Source organism: Dendrobates tinctorius, unplaced genomic scaffold (genome assembly GCF_039654945.1).
Source record: "Dendrobates tinctorius isolate UK_male_01 unplaced genomic scaffold, ASM3965494v1 ptg000342l, whole genome shotgun sequence".
NCBI lineage: Eukaryota > Metazoa > Chordata > Amphibia > Anura > Dendrobatidae > Dendrobates > Dendrobates tinctorius.
The window spans coordinates 5,150,250-5,167,580 of NW_027362008.1; the positions used below are offsets into that span (position 1 = coordinate 5,150,250).

General features: G+C 47.1%; 1 protein-coding gene across 1 annotated transcript in view; it reads left to right on the forward strand.

The window, feature by feature from the left end:
- Positions 1–17,331, forward strand: part of LOC141074884 (receptor-type tyrosine-protein phosphatase T-like) — a 336,227-nt gene that overhangs the window by 163,818 nt on the left and 155,078 nt on the right. The window lies entirely within an intron of this gene.

Here is a 17,331-nt window from a genome sequence, read left to right on the forward strand (position 1 = left end):
CGGCACTGGGCTTCGGCCTACGCTCCGCTGCTAGTCCTTTACTCTCTCTGACCCCGCTCTGTGCTTCTGCTTACGTTCCGCTCCTTGTTCCATACCTTGTCTAGCTTTGCCTTGTTTCTTGCCTTGCCTTGTCTTGTTTCTTCGTGTGCCCTTTGCATGCTCCTGGCCTTCCTAGCCTCCTGTCTGTGCCTCAGCCGTGCCCGCCCTAGCCGTGCCCGCCTGCTTGTGCCTCAGCCGTGCTCGTCAGCCAGTGACAGCTGTGTCACCTGTTATGCCTCAGCCTGGTTTGCTCGAGTCTTGCCTGTCTGTCTGTGCCACAGCCCGACCAGCTAGCCAGTACCCCAGCCGTGCTCTCTGTGCTTCCTTGCACCCATGCTGTCTCTGCACTGTGCTTTGCGTGCTTCTCTAATAGCACACGCAGGTCTTAGCCTGCTCCTTGGCATACCTCCCCGTGCTTCTGTAAAAGTACGCGCAGTGTTATGAATGAGTCACCGGAGGAGGAAAAAACAAAAATACAATCTAAGTCCAGAAAACCGGAGAGGTTGGTAGCTAGCAGATTGCAGACCCCTGATCCTATTCACAACAACTTACAGTAGCCGTGGGGTGTTCCTACGGTGGTCCTAGACACCTCGTTCACAGCTGGAGAACTAAATAAACCTAAAGAAAGAAAGGGGAAATCTAAACTGCCCCAGAGCAGACCCCAAAGCAGTAGACAGCCCCCAACATATATTGACGGTGAAAACAGATGAAAAGACAGGCTGAGCAAACGATGGGGCCCTCACTAACTAGATAGGACAGGAAAGAAAAGCAACTGTCTGCAATCATGCAAAAACCCTGCCAAAAATAATGTCCAACACGTCTGATAGAAAAGGCCCTGAAGTCACTAGACTTCAAAATCACTATATCAGCACTCAGGTATATTCTGAAAACAGAGCAATGAGATCAACTGATCAGAGACAAAAATGGAGTTCAGCCAGTCCCAACCAGGGCTGGCTGAACACAAACACTAAGTAAACCAGACAAAATCTCATGGAACAATAGCAGAGCAAAAACTTAGCTTTAGTAGACAGGACTAAACTGGAGGCCAGAGCTCAGAGCAGAGAGGATCACCAGCAACCCGGCAGGGCGTCGGCGGCCTTATATCCACTCCGAGATTCCGGATGTCCAATCACACTCCACCTGTTCAGATGACAGGTTTTTCCCATCCAAATCAATTTCACTACCTCCTTTCACCAGCAGAGGGAGTTCATCGGACATCAAAGGTGAAGGAGAAAATGAGCTCATAACAGCGCAGGTCTTGCCATGTTCCCTGTCGTGCCCTCTAGCACGCACAGGCCCTAGACTATACCCTCTCGTGCCCTCTTGCACGCACAGGCCCTAGCTTGTACCCTGTCGTGCCCTCTTGCACGCACAGGCCCTAGCCTGTACCCTGACGTGCCTCCTAGCATGCCCAGGCCCTTGCCTTAGCCTGAACCCTGGCGTGTCTCTAAGCACGCACCCTGACTTGAACCTGACGCTGGTGGGTGTGCCCCTCTGCACGCGCAGGACCTTGCCTTGAACACTGATCCTGGCATGTCCCTCTGCACGCACAGGACCTTGCCTTGAACCCTGACCCTGGCGTGTCCTTCGGCACACGCAGGACCTTGCCTTGAACCCTGACCCTGGCGTGTCCCTTGGCACGCGCAGGACCTTGCCTGGGACCTTGAACCCTGGCGTCTCCCTACACACGCACCTTGCCCTGGACCCTGTTGTGCCTCTAGCATGCACCCTGCCTGGAACCTTGCCTTTGACCTTGGCGTGTTCCCTAACACGCACCATGTCTGGAGATTTGTTGTGCCTCCTTGCCTGAGCCCTGGTTTGCCTGCCGGATGCCCGGAACCTGCCAATCGCAGCCAGAGATTGTAAGCCTGATGACTGTGGCCTGATGTCCAGAGCTGATGTCCGCAGCCTGATGCCCTGATCCTGTCGATCGTTGCCAGTTGCCAGAGTCCGATGCCCTTGAGCCCTTGCCTGTAACCAGGCGTGCCACCTGGCACGTACCATGCCATGGACCTTGGTGTGCCACGCACGCACCTTGCTGTGTTTTGCCTGTTATCACATTTTGCACCTGATGTTACCTTGAGTTTGCCTTAATGAAGATACCTTGAATTCACGTCTTGTCTTGTCTTGTCTTGTGTCCTGCATGTCCTTAGTCGTTAGACACTCGTACTTAGTGTCTACCTGAGCCAGCCGTCTGGTACCAGCTGTCGTGGTGGCTCACCCCCTTGGTCTTGCCCCTGACACTCCCTGTATAAGGGGTGGTTCCTCACAAGGTTAGCTCGCCCTAGGTGGGTGGGTGCCACGACCCAGAGGGTCCACTCTAAAGAAAATGACTCAGCATAAGCTGACTCCATCACACTCAGGGATAGGAAACAAAGGGTGGTTATTAAAGGAGCACACTCGGACTGGGTCACGGTCAGCAGTGGGGTACCACAGGGGTCAGTTTTGGGCCCGCTTCTTTTTAACATATTAATGACCTTGTAGGGGGCATAGAGAGTAGAATTTCAATATTTGCAGATGACACTAAACTCTGCAGGGTAATCAATACAGAGGAGGACAATTTTATATTACAGGAGGATTTATGTAAACTAGAAGCTTGGGCTGATAAATGGCAAATGAACTTTAATGGGGATAAATGTAAGGTCATGCACTTGGGTAGAACGAACAAGATGTATAATTATGTGCTTAATTGTAAAACACTGGGCAAAACTGTCACTGAAAAAGACCTGGGTGTATGGGTGGACGACAAACTCACATTTAGTGGCCAGTGTCAGGCAGCTGCTGCAAAGGCGAATAAAATAATGGGATGCATTAAAAGAGGCATAGATGCTCATGAGGAGAACATAATGTTACCTCTATATAAGTCACTAGTGCGACCACACTTAGAATACTGTGTACAGTTCTGGTCTCCGGTGTATAAGAAAGACATAGCTGAACTGGAGTGGGTGCAGAGAAGAGCGACCAAGGTTATTAGGGAACTAGGGGGTCTGCAATACCAAGACAGGTTATTACACTTGGGGTTATTTAGTTTGGAAAATCGAAGGCTTAGGGGTGCTCTTATTACAATGTATAAATATATGTGGGGACAGTACAAAGACCTTTCTAATGATCTTTGTACTCTTAGACCTGTGACGGGGACAAGGGGGCATCCTCTACATCTGGAGGAAAGAAGGTGTAAAGGGGTTGTCCGGGCTTTTCACATAATCTCAGTGCATATCTGGGCTGCAGAATGTTGACAATAAGTAGTTTACTCTCTGTGGCCAGTTTGCAGCGTTTGCTAGATATCACCTCTTGCTTGTAATAAAAACGTCCAGAGGGGGTGTGTTCTGGCATTGAAATGAGAACTGGTCGTTTCCTCCTCACTAGTTTCACTTTCCATAGATCACTGTTCAGCGTGTGTCTGGGGGAGGAGCAGCTGCTCTCTGCACTGAGGCTGCTAGAGGGGGAGGATTTGTTACTCTGTGAAGAGGGATAGGCTTGTTCATGTGGACGGGGAGAGCCTGTTGCTATGGAGGGTGGGGTTGTTGCTATAGAGGGCATGTTTTTAGTAGAGTAGGAGAAAACGACCAGTTCTCATTTCAATGCCAGAACACACCCCCCTCGACGTTTTTCTTACAAGCAAGAGATGATATCTAGCAAACGCTGCAAACTGGCCACAGAAGGTAAATTACTTATTGTCAACATTCTGCAGCCTAGATATGCACTGAGATTATATGAAAAGCCCGGACAACCTCTTTAAGCCTACTCACAGATGCGGATTCTTTACTGTAAGAGCAGTGAGACTATGGAACTCTCTGCCATATGATGTTGTAATGAGTGATTCCCTACTAAAATTTAAGAAGGGACTGGATGTCTTTCTTGAAAAGTATAATATTACAGGGTATATACACTAGTCTCCTTGATATTGCGTTGATCCAGGGAGCTAGTCTGATTGCCGTATGTGGAGTCGGGATGGAATTTTTTTCCCCAATGTGAAGCCTACTGTTTGCCACATGGGGTTTTTTGCCTTCCTCTGGATCAACATGTTAGGGCAAGTTAGGATAGGATATGGGGTGAACTAGATGGACTTAAAGTCTCCCTTCAACCGTAATAACTATGTTACTATGTTACCTGGTGATGAAATCCGCGTTGTGGTATCTTTATTCTCAGTTTAGAGTAATGATCTGCTCGTGCTCCTGGGCGGGGCTGTGGACAGGCCTGTGGTTGGGGCTATGGACAGGCCTGTGATCGGGGCTGTGGTCGGGGCTGTGGACAGGCCTGTGGTCAGGGCTGTGGACAGGCCTGTGGTTGGGGCTGTGGACAGGCCTGTGGTCGGGGCTATGGACAGGCCTGTGGTCGGTCTATGGGCAGCCTGTGGTCGGGTGAATGGATGGGCTGTGGTCGGGGCTGTGGACAGGCCTGTGATCGGGGCTGTGGTCGGGGCTGTGGACAGGCCTGTGGTCGGGGCTATGGACAGGCTTGTGGTCGGTCTATGGGCAGCCTGTGGCCGGGGCTGTGGACAGGCCTGTGGTCCGGTGTATGGGCGGTCTGTGGTCGGGGCTGTGGACAGGCCTGTGGTTGGGGCTGTGATGGGTCTTCATGTGGTGCTCTGATTAGGTATTCATAATGCAGACTCCTGACAGGGCGGTGATCCCTCACCGACCAGCCCCCCAGTTTATATGATGAATATTATATACTAGATAGAGGCCCGATGCTATCGCATCGGGAGGGCGGTAGTGTCACGATGGGGGCAGGCTTTGCAGCGTTGAGAATCTCTCACCCCATGTGCTCACCCACCTATCCACTCTCTTTCCCCATGTGCTGACTTCTCCCGTCTGTGCTCTCTTCTTTGACCTGTCTACCCCATGTGCTGTCCCCCTTGTCTGCTGTCTCTCTCCTTCCTGTGCTGTGTTCTCCCTTCATGTGCTGTCCCGTTTGAGCTGTCTCCCCACTGTGTTCTGTCTCAGCCCTGTGTGCTTTGTCTCTCCCCCATCTGCTGTCTTCTACTCTCATGTCATCTCTTGTTTGACCTGTGTACCCCATCGCTAAACAGTCAGTGCACAGCATGTCAGGAGGAATTTCTATTTAAAGGGCTTTTCCCACGAACAAAAGTTCATTTTAAAAATTGTGTCTGACCGTCTACAGAACATACCACAGCTCCTGGGCAGGGGAGGAAGCAAAACACAATACTGACATTACAGCAGGAGATCGCAGAAGATACATCTTGTGAGGTAAAATATTGTTTAACAACAGTCAGTGAAATATTTTACCTCACAGAATGTATCCTCTGTGATCTCCTGCTGTAATGTCAGTATTGTCTTTTTCTTCCTCCCCTGCCCAGGAGATGTGCTATGCTCCGTACACGGTCAGACACAGACAATTTTTAAAATGAACTGTCATCCTTGGGAAAACCCCTTTAATGTGACCGGCTTCCTCTGCCTGTAGAAGCATCGCACATCTGCCGCCGGGATCAGCCGAATGATTCACTGCGCCTGCGCGGAATTCACGCAGTGTGACGGTGTTCCGCTGGTGGTGCCGCGCAATAGATTGGTACCAGCAGCAGTTTCCATATTGGGACACGCATCTCTTGGGTGTCCCAATATGGTGGTCGGTGAACTTCCTCCGCTTGGAATTCTGGGATACGGTGACATCTGGACAGAATAGGAAATGAAAACATTACAAGGTAATTATAGAAATAGATACATACTAAAAAAACAAAAACCCTTTTGCAGGTGGCGGCCATGACGCCTGCGCTGCAGCATAATCGCATGTGCACTGTGTATACAATTAATATGGCTGAGACTATCCTGATATTTAGAAAAAAAAGAAAGGTTAATAACTGCTATTGCACAGGCGCCGGCAGCGCCATCTTGCTAAAAAAAACAGAATTCCTCCTCCAAGATGGCTCTGCCAGCACCTGTGCAGTAGCAGTTATCGGATCACCTCTATATATAAGAATAGATATACTATGTACAAGTATATCAGAGGGCAATACAGAGATCTCTCCAATGAACTGTTTGTACCAAGGACTGTGACAAGAACAAGGGGGCATTCTCTTCGCTTGGAGGAAAGACAATTTCTGCACCAGCATAGAAGAGGGTTCTTCACGGTAAGAGCAGTGAGGCTCTGGAATTCTCTCCCTGAGGAAGTGGTGATGGCCAACTCACTGAATGAATGTAAGAAATGAATGGAGGCTTTTCTTGTGAGTAACAGTATAGAAGGTTACGAATAACAGAATATTATAGGTAGATGGTTGAAGGAATTTTTTTCCCTATGGAGAAAATTGGCTTCTACTCTGTGGGTTTTTTGCCTTCCCCAGGATCAACAATGCAGAACAGCTGCACTAAAAATAGGCTGAACTAGATGGACATAAGGTCTTCCTTCAGCCTTCCAATCTATGTTACTATGCTACTGCACGCCATTTTAAAATTGATTTTTTTTTTTTTTAATATCAGGATAACCTCTACCATAATAATTATGTACACATTAAACATGTGATTATGCTGCAGCGCAGGAGCCACGGCCGGTGCCGGCCTGCAGAAGGTTTTTTTTCCAAAATTTGTATATAATATTCATTATGTAAACTAGGAGGCGGGGCAGTGAGGGATCAGTGACCTGTCAGCAGCCTACATTATTAATACACAAACACAGCACCAGATGAAGACCCCCCACAGCCTCGTGCACAGGCCACCCACAGCTATACTCACAGCCACGAGCATATCATTAACTGAAAATCCAGATTCCACAACAGCCACAAGACGGATTTCATCACCAGGTATCAGTGTAATCAGTATAATGGCGCCGACCTGACATGTCTGTAGTCACTGAGCACAATGCTGCTGACAGGTATCAGTGTAATCAGTATAATGGCGCCGACCTGACACTGCCTGTAGTCACTGAGCACAATCCTGCTGACAGGTGTCAGTGTAATCAGTATAATGACGCCGACCTGACACTGTCTGTAGTCACTGAGCACGATCCTGCTGACAGGTATCAGTATAATCAGTATAACGGCACTGACCTGACACTGTAGTCACTGAGCACAATCCTGCTGACAGGTATCAGTGTAATCAGTATAACGGCGAAGACCTGACACTGCCTGTAGTCACTGAGCACAATCCTGCTGACAGGTATCAGTATAATCAGTATAACGGCACTGACCTGACACTGCCTGTAGTTACTGAGCACAATCCTGCTTACAGGTATCAGTGTAATCAGTATAACGGCGCCGACCTGACACTGTCTGTAGTCACTGAGCACGATCCTGCTGACAGGTATCAGTATAATCAGTATAACGGCACTGACCTGACACTGTAGTCACTGAGCACAATCCTGCTGACAGGTATCAGTGTAATCAGTATAACGGCGAAGACCTGACACTGCCTGTAGTCACTGAGCACAATCCTGCTGACAGGTATCAGTATAATCAGTATAACGGCACTGACCTGACACTGTCTGTAGTTACTGAGCACAATCCTGCTTACGGGTATCAGTGTAATCAGTATAACGGCACCGACCTGACACTGTCTGTAGTCACTGAGCACAATCCTGCTGACAGGTATCAGTATAATCAGTATAACGGCACTGACCTGACACTGTAGTCACTGAGCACAATCCTGCTGACAGGTATCAGTGTAATCAGTATAACGGCGAAGACCTGACACTGCCTGTAGTCACTGAGCACAATCCTGCTGACAGGTATCAGTATAATCAGTATAACGGCACTGACCTGACACTGTCTGTAGTTACTGAGCACAATCCTGCTTACGGGTATCAGTGTAATCAGTATAACGGCACCGACCTGACACTGTCTGTAGTCACTGAGCACAATCCTGCTGACAGGTATCAGTATAATCAGTATAACGGCACTGACCTGACACTGTAGTCACTGAGCACAATCCTGCTGACAGGTATCAGTGTAATCAGTATAACGGCGAAGACCTGACACTGCCTGTAGTCACTGAGCACAATCCTGCTGACAGGTATCAGTATAATCAGTATAACGGCACTGACCTGACACTGTCTGTAGTTACTGAGCACAATCCTGCTGACAGGTATCAGTGTAATCAGTATAACAATGCCGACCTGACACTGTCTGTAGTCACTGAGCACAATCCTGCTTACAGGGGCACTTTAAGTTATAGAAACGGTACAAAAATTATCCTTTTTCCTTTGGGATAATCTTGCTGTTGTTTTTACACAGTTGGTTTGAACAGAAGAAGCTGAGACTTTTTAACATGGGGTGTTACAAAAATTATCTGATTAGGGCGTTTCAAGAGCTTTGTTTCAAAATCTTTTGTTGAGTGGCTTCATTGCTCCACTCATATAATATTAGATGAGTACACGTGCCTCCTGAATACAGCAGCCAGTTGCAGTTGCTTGCTATTGGGACGCGATTCTACCTAGATTTTTTTTGTCCCATTCTATTTTGTTAAGATACATGGACTTTTGTATTTTTTTCTTCTTTAATATAAAACATCTCGTAATATTTTCCAGATACTATAAAACACATGGCTATACCGCCATTGTGGCCACATGTTTGTTACCGATTGTTGTGAGCCTTCATGTACCAACTTTGCAACCTAACATTTTAGGTTTCATTAAATTACTTTTAATTTCAGGTAAAGCAGGAGAATGGTCATTATTTGAGAAAGACAACGTCTAGGGTCCGATGTTAATATTCTGGGAACTGGCCAATGTCCATAGAGGTTCTCAGGCTATTCATGACAGCTCACAGGTGTTTGACGAATAATGTGTAGCTGTTAAGCTGATGATTTATCAATCTCCGGCAAGTGATTAAACAAAACCGACGTTTTATCCCCCGAGTGCCAAGTCTCCCAGTCCCATAGCATTAAGTCACTTCACAATTAAGATATCCTTGATCAAGGCCTAGGTGGCCGACGTTATTTTGTGAGGTGGCCAGGGTGGTAGTCGAGGGACTGCTGTTTCGGCACACCCTGGCACCCGGCAAAGAAAAGATAATGTCCTGTCTGTCGTGTGGTTTGTGTGTAGTGCACATCACTCACTTTTGGATTGGAGATCTCCACAGGCTGCACAGTCCCAGTTCCAGATGCCACCACACATTGACTGACAGACTCCAAGTCCATTTTCAACCTATTAAATTTACTCCACAAGTTCAGTTCAGTCACAGATACCGCACAGTAATTTTCATTGGTCAATGGTCACAGTTCCTTCCACCTGTGCTGTTCCTTGCTCTCCTGGCCATCCTTGTCTCTGAACTGTACCATCTGGTACCGCAGCTTCCTGACTTCCCAAGCTAGTTCTTGCTTGGGGATTCCTGCCCCTTTTCCCCTCTGATGGTGAAATAAAGGATAGCTCCTCCATATCTTTTCCAGACCGTAGGTCCCGGAAATTGTGGGATATCCCACTGAAACTAGTCGCTGCCATTTTCATGCTGCCCCTGTTTCCTCGTACCCATGTGACTTTCAGTCCTACGGCCCTGAACTGTTGGTCTTTATGAACTCATTTCTGGATCAATGTCCCTGATCTCCATCCAACTCACTAACTGCACTAAACCTGGAAGTGTCCCAACTATACCTACTCCTACCCCTCTCAGCTGGGAAATTCTATATATCCTTACCTACTTCTGTCCTGTACTTATCTAACTTCCTAAGCTACTGTGCCCCCCCACTATACTAAACCCAATTTTAACCATTCTTACTACTCTAACGAAATTCTACACTAATGCTATAGTTTCCTAACTCTATCCCTAGTCCTATAAAATTACACAAATGTACATTACACATGTTTCATTACATAATGGACCATGTTACACTGAAATGTACCCCATTTTACTAGGAAGGGATGCAGGGCAACACTTGACCCTGACACACCATTACAGTTTCATCACTGGTTGGAGATTAATGAATCATCAGTTGAGCAAATTTTTCTTCCTTTTTTGCAGTCTCGAAATTATCGAAAACCTTCTATATTTAGATAATTTGTCATTCTTCTGGCACAAACTCTGTACAGTTTAGCAGAACAATCTCTCCCCTATGGAGAAAATTGTGTCAGCCCATTTTAATAAGCCTGATGTAGCACATCAGGTCCTCTTGGCTTGGTTTTGCATAAAAAAGGGCTTCCGAGCACCACCTGGTTTGCAATGTTGCAACCTGCTATGACTCGACTTTCTCTGTTTTGCAGTATTTGTACAAACTGCGTGACAGACTACATCATGCAGGAGTTGTAATGTTCTAGCAGGAACGCGGGATGCAGTGATGGACAGGAGGCAGAGCAAGGGTTAACAAGTTTATTTACAGGGGAATACTCCATGCAAAGGGTTAAACAAGGGATAAAAAGCAAAGGATATGGTGAAGAGGGGAGCAAGGTTCCCGATAATGGCAGTTCATTAGCACGTGTGTCATGAAGTCCTTAAACTGCAGCTCCTGCTGCAAACTCAATAGCACCGGCAACGGCGGGCGCAGCGTCATTTCCAGAAGTATAGTGTAGACGATGATCCGTCTTCTGGCGGCAATGGTCGATCTCCGGTACCTTCCCTTAGTTCATATGCTGCAGGTAGCTAACAAAGACACGAGGCACAGCCCTGTACGAACCCAACATGGCTCTTAAATTATCTTCACTGGTGCAGTCAGGTCACCAGTGTCAGGGCAATTATCTGCTGACAACGTCAGGGCGCAAGTGTCAGTCTAATTCGTGGTCCCTCCTGGGCAGCGCGTGTGCGGTACTCACGGTCACAAAGTGTAAGGCACCTGTTTCTTTCTGGTGGTCACTGGACATGCACCGAAAGTCCTGCTCTCCCTGGTTCCCGCTGTTGGCGGCGGGCGTCGCTGATCTGCTTGGCGCTAGTGCTCCCAGCCAGAGCACTACTTTCTGTGGCTGCTTCAACACTTGGCTCGGCTCTGCTCTGTGTGCATGGCTCTACACAGCTCTGCTCTGTACAGCTCTGATCCTCATGGCTCTCTTTCTCTCTCTGGATTACAGCTGGGCACACTGCTTCCCTCAGCACAGCAGTCCCTGCCCTTCTGATCACCTGCAGCCTGGCCTGTCGTCGGGCCGGTACTCTGTGTTAGGATGGGAGCAGAGGGCACTGCTCACCTGTCTGCTTGCTGCTCTGCCCTGGTGCCAAACTGACCTCCTTCGCCCACTTTCTCTTTTTCCTCTTTTGCCCCCCTCTGACAGCAGGAAGCCCCTCCTCTCTAGAGCTTTCCTCAGACACCAGTTGAAGGTCCACCTCACTCAAGCTCCCCCCCAGGAACAGTGGATGCAGCCTCTCTAGTTCCAGACCCAGCACGCAGGTACCCGCTGCCTCGTTGATCCCCTTACATTCCCCTCTCTTTTAGGTCGCCAGTCCACGGGCGAGAACTCTTCATACTCGAATATGCTCTTCTGAAGGGGCACAGATGCCCACAATTTCCGCAGCCTCTCCTGCCTCCCTGGCTCCATTTTCTGCCAGTAAGGCTCGTTAGATGGTACTCTAAACTTTGGGTGGAGTGGGAGAGAATGGGAGCCCATCCAGGTTCCATGGAGCAGCAATCTCCAGGCCCTGTTCCTCTTCACAGTCTACGATGTCTGGTGGGGGTACCTCAGGGGCATCATGCAACTCTTCCACTGGATCAGGGTCCCTTGAGCTGGCGGGTGACAAACTTTCCACTTCAGAGGACGAGATAGGTGTCTCTTCCTTCTCACCATCGGGAACCGTGGGAGTGGGTGTTTCGGGAAAACTTTGCACTCGTACCCTTTAGGGTTGGCCTTCACGGACGGAACCTTCAGATCCAGTATGAAGCGTCACCAGACTCTCCTACATGCTTCTGGTCAACGCAGACATCCCACCGTAGACAGCCGACACCTTCTCCATCTCTTCCCGGTGTCCGATGTTGTGGCTCTGTCTGTCTCTGGGTGCAGCTCCTCTCTTTCCGCCGTACCATTCCTCCCAGGTGTGGCATTCTCTCCAATTAGCCAGACCTTTGGAGGGTTGAGCGGATCTTCTACCTCATCTGTCCTGGGTAGGGCAAGTTCTGGACAGGTGTCCCATTCTTCCACACATCCAACAACCTCTTCTGCGCCTGTCTGATGGGCACTTTGGTCTGAATTGCCGTACTCTCCGGGAAACATACCCCATCTGCATTCGCTCACCACCCCTCAATATGGGGTTAAATTCTGGAGCTGCCACTGAAATTTCTTTCATGCTCCGCACCTCTCCTCTTACTTCTTGCACTTTTCGCCGTACATTACCATGAGGTAGGACGCTGGACTCCAAGACAGCAGCAAGGGCTTCCATCAGACTTCCAACTTCTTCCCAAATTCTTCTCATTCCCTACTGTAAGTCGCGGGACCACATTGGCTCTTCCTCGTTCAGGGTGGATACCTCGCATATCCGGACCATCCCCATTGAGACTGCAATCCCCTGCCCCTGCTCGCCTATGGGTGCCTCTGCCCCAATGTCTGCAAAAGTCATGCGCTGGTTAACTCGCAGGCGCTCACGCAAGGTCTGCTTAAGCAGCGCGCCACTCAGGCCCGTCACTAACTGATCTCGCAGTACTATGTCAGGGGTCCTACGCCTGTGCTGTCCTTCCTAAGAATTGCAGTATGGATCTCCTGTAACACGTCCATATACTGCGTCACAATCTCTCCCTCCTTCTGAACACGGTGGAAGAAATGCAGACACAATTCTCCTGCATCCGTGGGGTCTTCTTGCGTTTCCTCCAGTATCTGTAACGCCTTGTCAAATGTCTCGTTTTCTAGGGGGTTGTAGCATGACGGAATCCCTGGCCTCTCCATCTAAGGCCATCAGGGCAATCTCTGCCGCTAATACAAGAAATGAATTCAAGGAAATAAATGGTAGTAAATAACATCCTATTGGGAGATATGTATACAATTAAAAATAATCCTAAAACCACCAAATACAGGACTAATTACGGATCATCGGAAGAAATCATCTTGTTACATTGGGACGGCCATTCCTGGCACTGAACTGCCAAGCATCTTCTTGCCTGCTCCATCTTAACACTCTACTGTGCTACTCCTGCCACAGCCACTGCACAGCCGAAACAGCCATAAATCTACTATCTGACTACTGTGTTTTATCATAGAATCATAGAATCGTAGAGTTGGAAGGGACCTCCTGGGCCATCTGGTCCAACCCCCTGCTCAAAGCAGGATCCGCAAAATCATCCCAGTCAGATGTCTGTCCAGCCTCTGTTTGAAGACTTCCATTGAAGGAGAACTCACCACTTCTCATGGCAGCCTGTTCCACTCATTGATCACTCTAACTGTCAAAAAGTTTTTTCCAATATCTAATCTGTTTCTCCTCCCATTCAGTTTCATCCCATTGCTTCTAGTCTTTCCTTGTGCAAATGAGAATAAAGTTGATCCTTCTACAATGTGACAGCCCTTTAGATATTTGTAGACATCTATTAAGTCTCCTCTCAGTCTTCTCTTTTGCAAACTAAACATTCCCAAATCCTGCAACCTTTCCTCATAAGACAGGGTTTGCAGACCGGTCACCATTCTGGTCGCTCTTTTCTGAACTTGCTCCAGTTTGTTGATGTCTTTTTTAAAATGTTGGGCCCAAAACGGGACACAATATTCCAGATGAGGTATGACCAAAGAGGAGTAGAGGGAAATAATGACTTCACGTGATCTAGACTGTATGCTTCTGTTAATACATCCTAGAATTGCATTTGCCTTTTTTGCTGCTGCATCACACTGTTGACTCATATTCAGTCTGTGATCTATTAGTATACCCAAGTCTTTTTCACATGTGCTGTGGCTTAGGCCTATTCCTCCCATTCTGTATATGCTTTTTTCATTTTTATTGCCCAGATGTAGTACTTTGCATTTTTCCCTGTTAAAAACCATTCTGTTAGTTGCGGCCCACTTCTCCAGTTTATTTATATCTTTTTGAATCCTCTCTCTCTCTTCTCTAGTATTAGCTATCCCTCCTAGCTTTGTGTCATCAGCAAATTTAATCAGTTTACCCTCAATTCCTTCAGCTAAATCGTTGATAAAGATGTTGAACAATACAGGGCCCAGGACAGAGCCCTGTGGTACCCCACTTGAGACATTCTTCCAACTGGATGTGCAGCCATTTACGACCACTCTCTGGGTCCGATCACTAAGCCAGTTATGAATCCACCTAACAGTTGCCTTGTCCATTCCATACTTAGCCATTTTTTCAATAAGGATTGTATGAGATACTTTGTCAAATGCTTTGCTGAAGTCAAGATATACTATATCTACAGCATTTCCTTGATCCACCCAATCAGTGATTCCATCATAGAAGGAAATTAAGTTAGTCTGACATGACTTATTAGTTACAAACCCATGCTGACTCTGTTTAATCACTTCGTTCTTATCCAGGTACTGACATACATGTTGTTTAATAATTTGTTCAAAGATCTTTCCTGGTATAGAAGTCAGACTCACCGGACTATAGTTGCCTGGGTCCACCTTCTTCCCCTTTTTGAAGATAGGAACAACATTTGCTCTTCTCCAGTCTTCTGGGACTTCTCCTGTTCTCCAAGAATTTTCAAAGATTATGGAGAGGGGTTAAAAAATTTCTTCTGCTATCTCCTTCAGTACTCTGGGGTGTAATTCATCTGGACCTGGAGACTTGAATTCATTTAGGTTAGCTAAGTGTTTCCTCACTATCTTTCTGTTTATAGATATCCTGGATTCTTCTATTCCCTTAATAGGACAGTGAAGAACAGTTGGTGTTACATTTCCTTTCTGAGAGAAAACAGATGCAAAATAGGAATTTAAAAGTTTGGCCTTCTCAACATCCTGTCTGTTTTGTCTCCTGAAATAAGGGAATAATTTTTGGACAGCTTGATACAAAAAGTCTTTTTAATTGCCTTATCATTTTGTGATTAGCAAGCCAGTTGCCGACCACAAAAGGGATAATTTTTTTCACTTATGGTTGAAAGGCCATTACTTCTTCACCTTCAATTGTACAGTACACTTGTTTTATCTCCCTAACTAACAGGATAAGGTTTGGATGGCTTATAAAAAAGCTATGATTTCCTCATGTAGTAAAGCGCAAAGCTCTTATATTCTCCACACAAGGATAATTGTTGCACCCAACCAGTAACAGAAGAAGAAGTAATCAGGCTCCTTGGATCTTCTCGCCCTACCACTTGCACCAGTGACCCAATTCCGTCACATGTTCTCCAGTCCCTTTCCCCTGCTGTCACCACTCACCTAACTAAAATATTTAACCTCTCTCTCTTCCGATATCTTTCCTTCCTCATTTAAGCATGCCATCATACATCCACTACTTAAAAAACTATCTCTCGACCAAAATTGTGCCACTAACTATAGACCTGTCTCTAATCTTCTCTTCATCTCTAAACTCCTAGAACACCTGGTTCACACCCGACTTATCCGCTATCTCTCAGATAACTCTCTCCTTGACCCTCTACCATCCGGTTTCCGCTCTCTACACTCTACTGAAACTGCCCTCACTAAAGTCTCTAATGATCTTCTAACAGCTAAATCTAATGGTCACTACTCCATGCTAATTCTCCTGGATCTCTCCGCAGCATTCGTCACTGTGGATCATCAGCTCCTCCTCACTATGCTCCATTCCATTGGCCTCAAGGACACCATTCTCTCTTGGTTCTCCTCCTATCTCTCTGACCGCTTCTTTACTGTATCTTTTACTGGCTCCTCCTCCTCTCATCTTCCCCTTACTGTTGGGGTTCCTCAAGGATCGGTTTTAGGCCCCCTCCTCTTTTCTTTATATACTGCCCCTATTGGTCATGCAATCATTAGATTTGGGTTCCAGTACCATCTCTATGCTGATGACACCCAATTATACACTTCTTCTCCTGATATCACGCCAGCCTTTTTGGAAAACATGAGTGATTGTCTTACCGCTGTCTCTAATATCATGTCCTTCCTCTATCTGAAACTGAACCTGTCAAAAACTGAATTCCTCGTGTTTTCTCCCTCTACTAATCTACCTATGCCCGACATTGCCATTTCGTTTGTGGTTCCACCATTACTCCCAAGCAACATGCCCACTGTCTTGGGGTCATACTTGATTCCGAGCTTTCATTCAAGCCTCACATCCGATCACTGGCTCGCTCTTGTTATCTGCACCTCAAAAATATTTCTAGAATTCGACCTTTTCTTACTTTCGACTCTTCAAAAACTCTTACTGTTTCTCTTATTCATTTTTGTCTGGACTATTGTAACTCTCTACTAATCGGTCTCCCTCTTACCAAACTCTCCCCTCTCCAATCTATCCTGAATGCTGCAGCCAGGATCATATTCCCCAGCAGTCATTATACTGATGCCTCTACCTTGTGCCATTCCTTACACTGGTTACCCATCCACTCCAGAATTCAGTATAAACTTATTATCCTCACCCACAAAGCTCTCCATGGCTCAGCACAACCCTACATCTCCGCCCTTGTCTCAGCCTACCACCCTACCCGTGCCCTCCATTCTGCTAATGATCTGAGGTTAGCATCCTCATTAATCAGGACCTCCCACTCCCGTCTCCAAGACTTTTCCCATGCTGCGCCATTTCTTTGGAATGCACTAACCTGGCTAGTATGATTAATCCCCAGAGTTTTAAGCGTGCCCTTAAAACACATTTGTTCAGACTGGCGTATCGCCTCAATGCATTAACCTAAATATTCCTGTGTTGCCCATTCAAAATTTTTTTAACATAACCAGGTTCCTCGCATCATGTCCTCACTATATCTGAAACTGAACCTGTCAAAGACTGAACTCTTTGTGTTTCCTCCCGCTACTAATGTACCTATACCCGACATTTCCATTTCCGTGTGTGGTTCCACCATTACTCCCCAGCAACATGCCCGCTGTCCTGGGGTCATACTTGACTCTGAGCTTTCCTTTATCCCCCACATCCGATCACTTGCTCGCTCTTGTTATCTGCACCTCAAAAACATTTCTAGAATTCGATCTTTTCTTACTTTTGACTCTGCAAAAACTCTTACTGTTTCTCTTATTCATTCTCGTCTCGACTATTGTAACTCCCTTCTAATCGGTCTCCCTCTTACCAAACTCTCCCCCTCCAATCTGTCTTGAATGCAGCTGCCAGGATCATATTCCTCGCCAATCGTTACACCGATGCCTCTACCTTGTGCCAGTCATTACACTGGCTACCCATCCACTCCAGAATTAAAGTGCAAACTTATTACCCTCACCCACAAAGCCCTCCATGGCTCAGCACCACCCTACATCTCCTCCCTTGTTTCAGTATACCATCCTACCCGCACCCTCTGTTCTGCTGATGACATGAGGTTAGCTTCCTCAATAATCAGAACCTCCCACTCCCGTCTTCAAGACTATACATGTGCT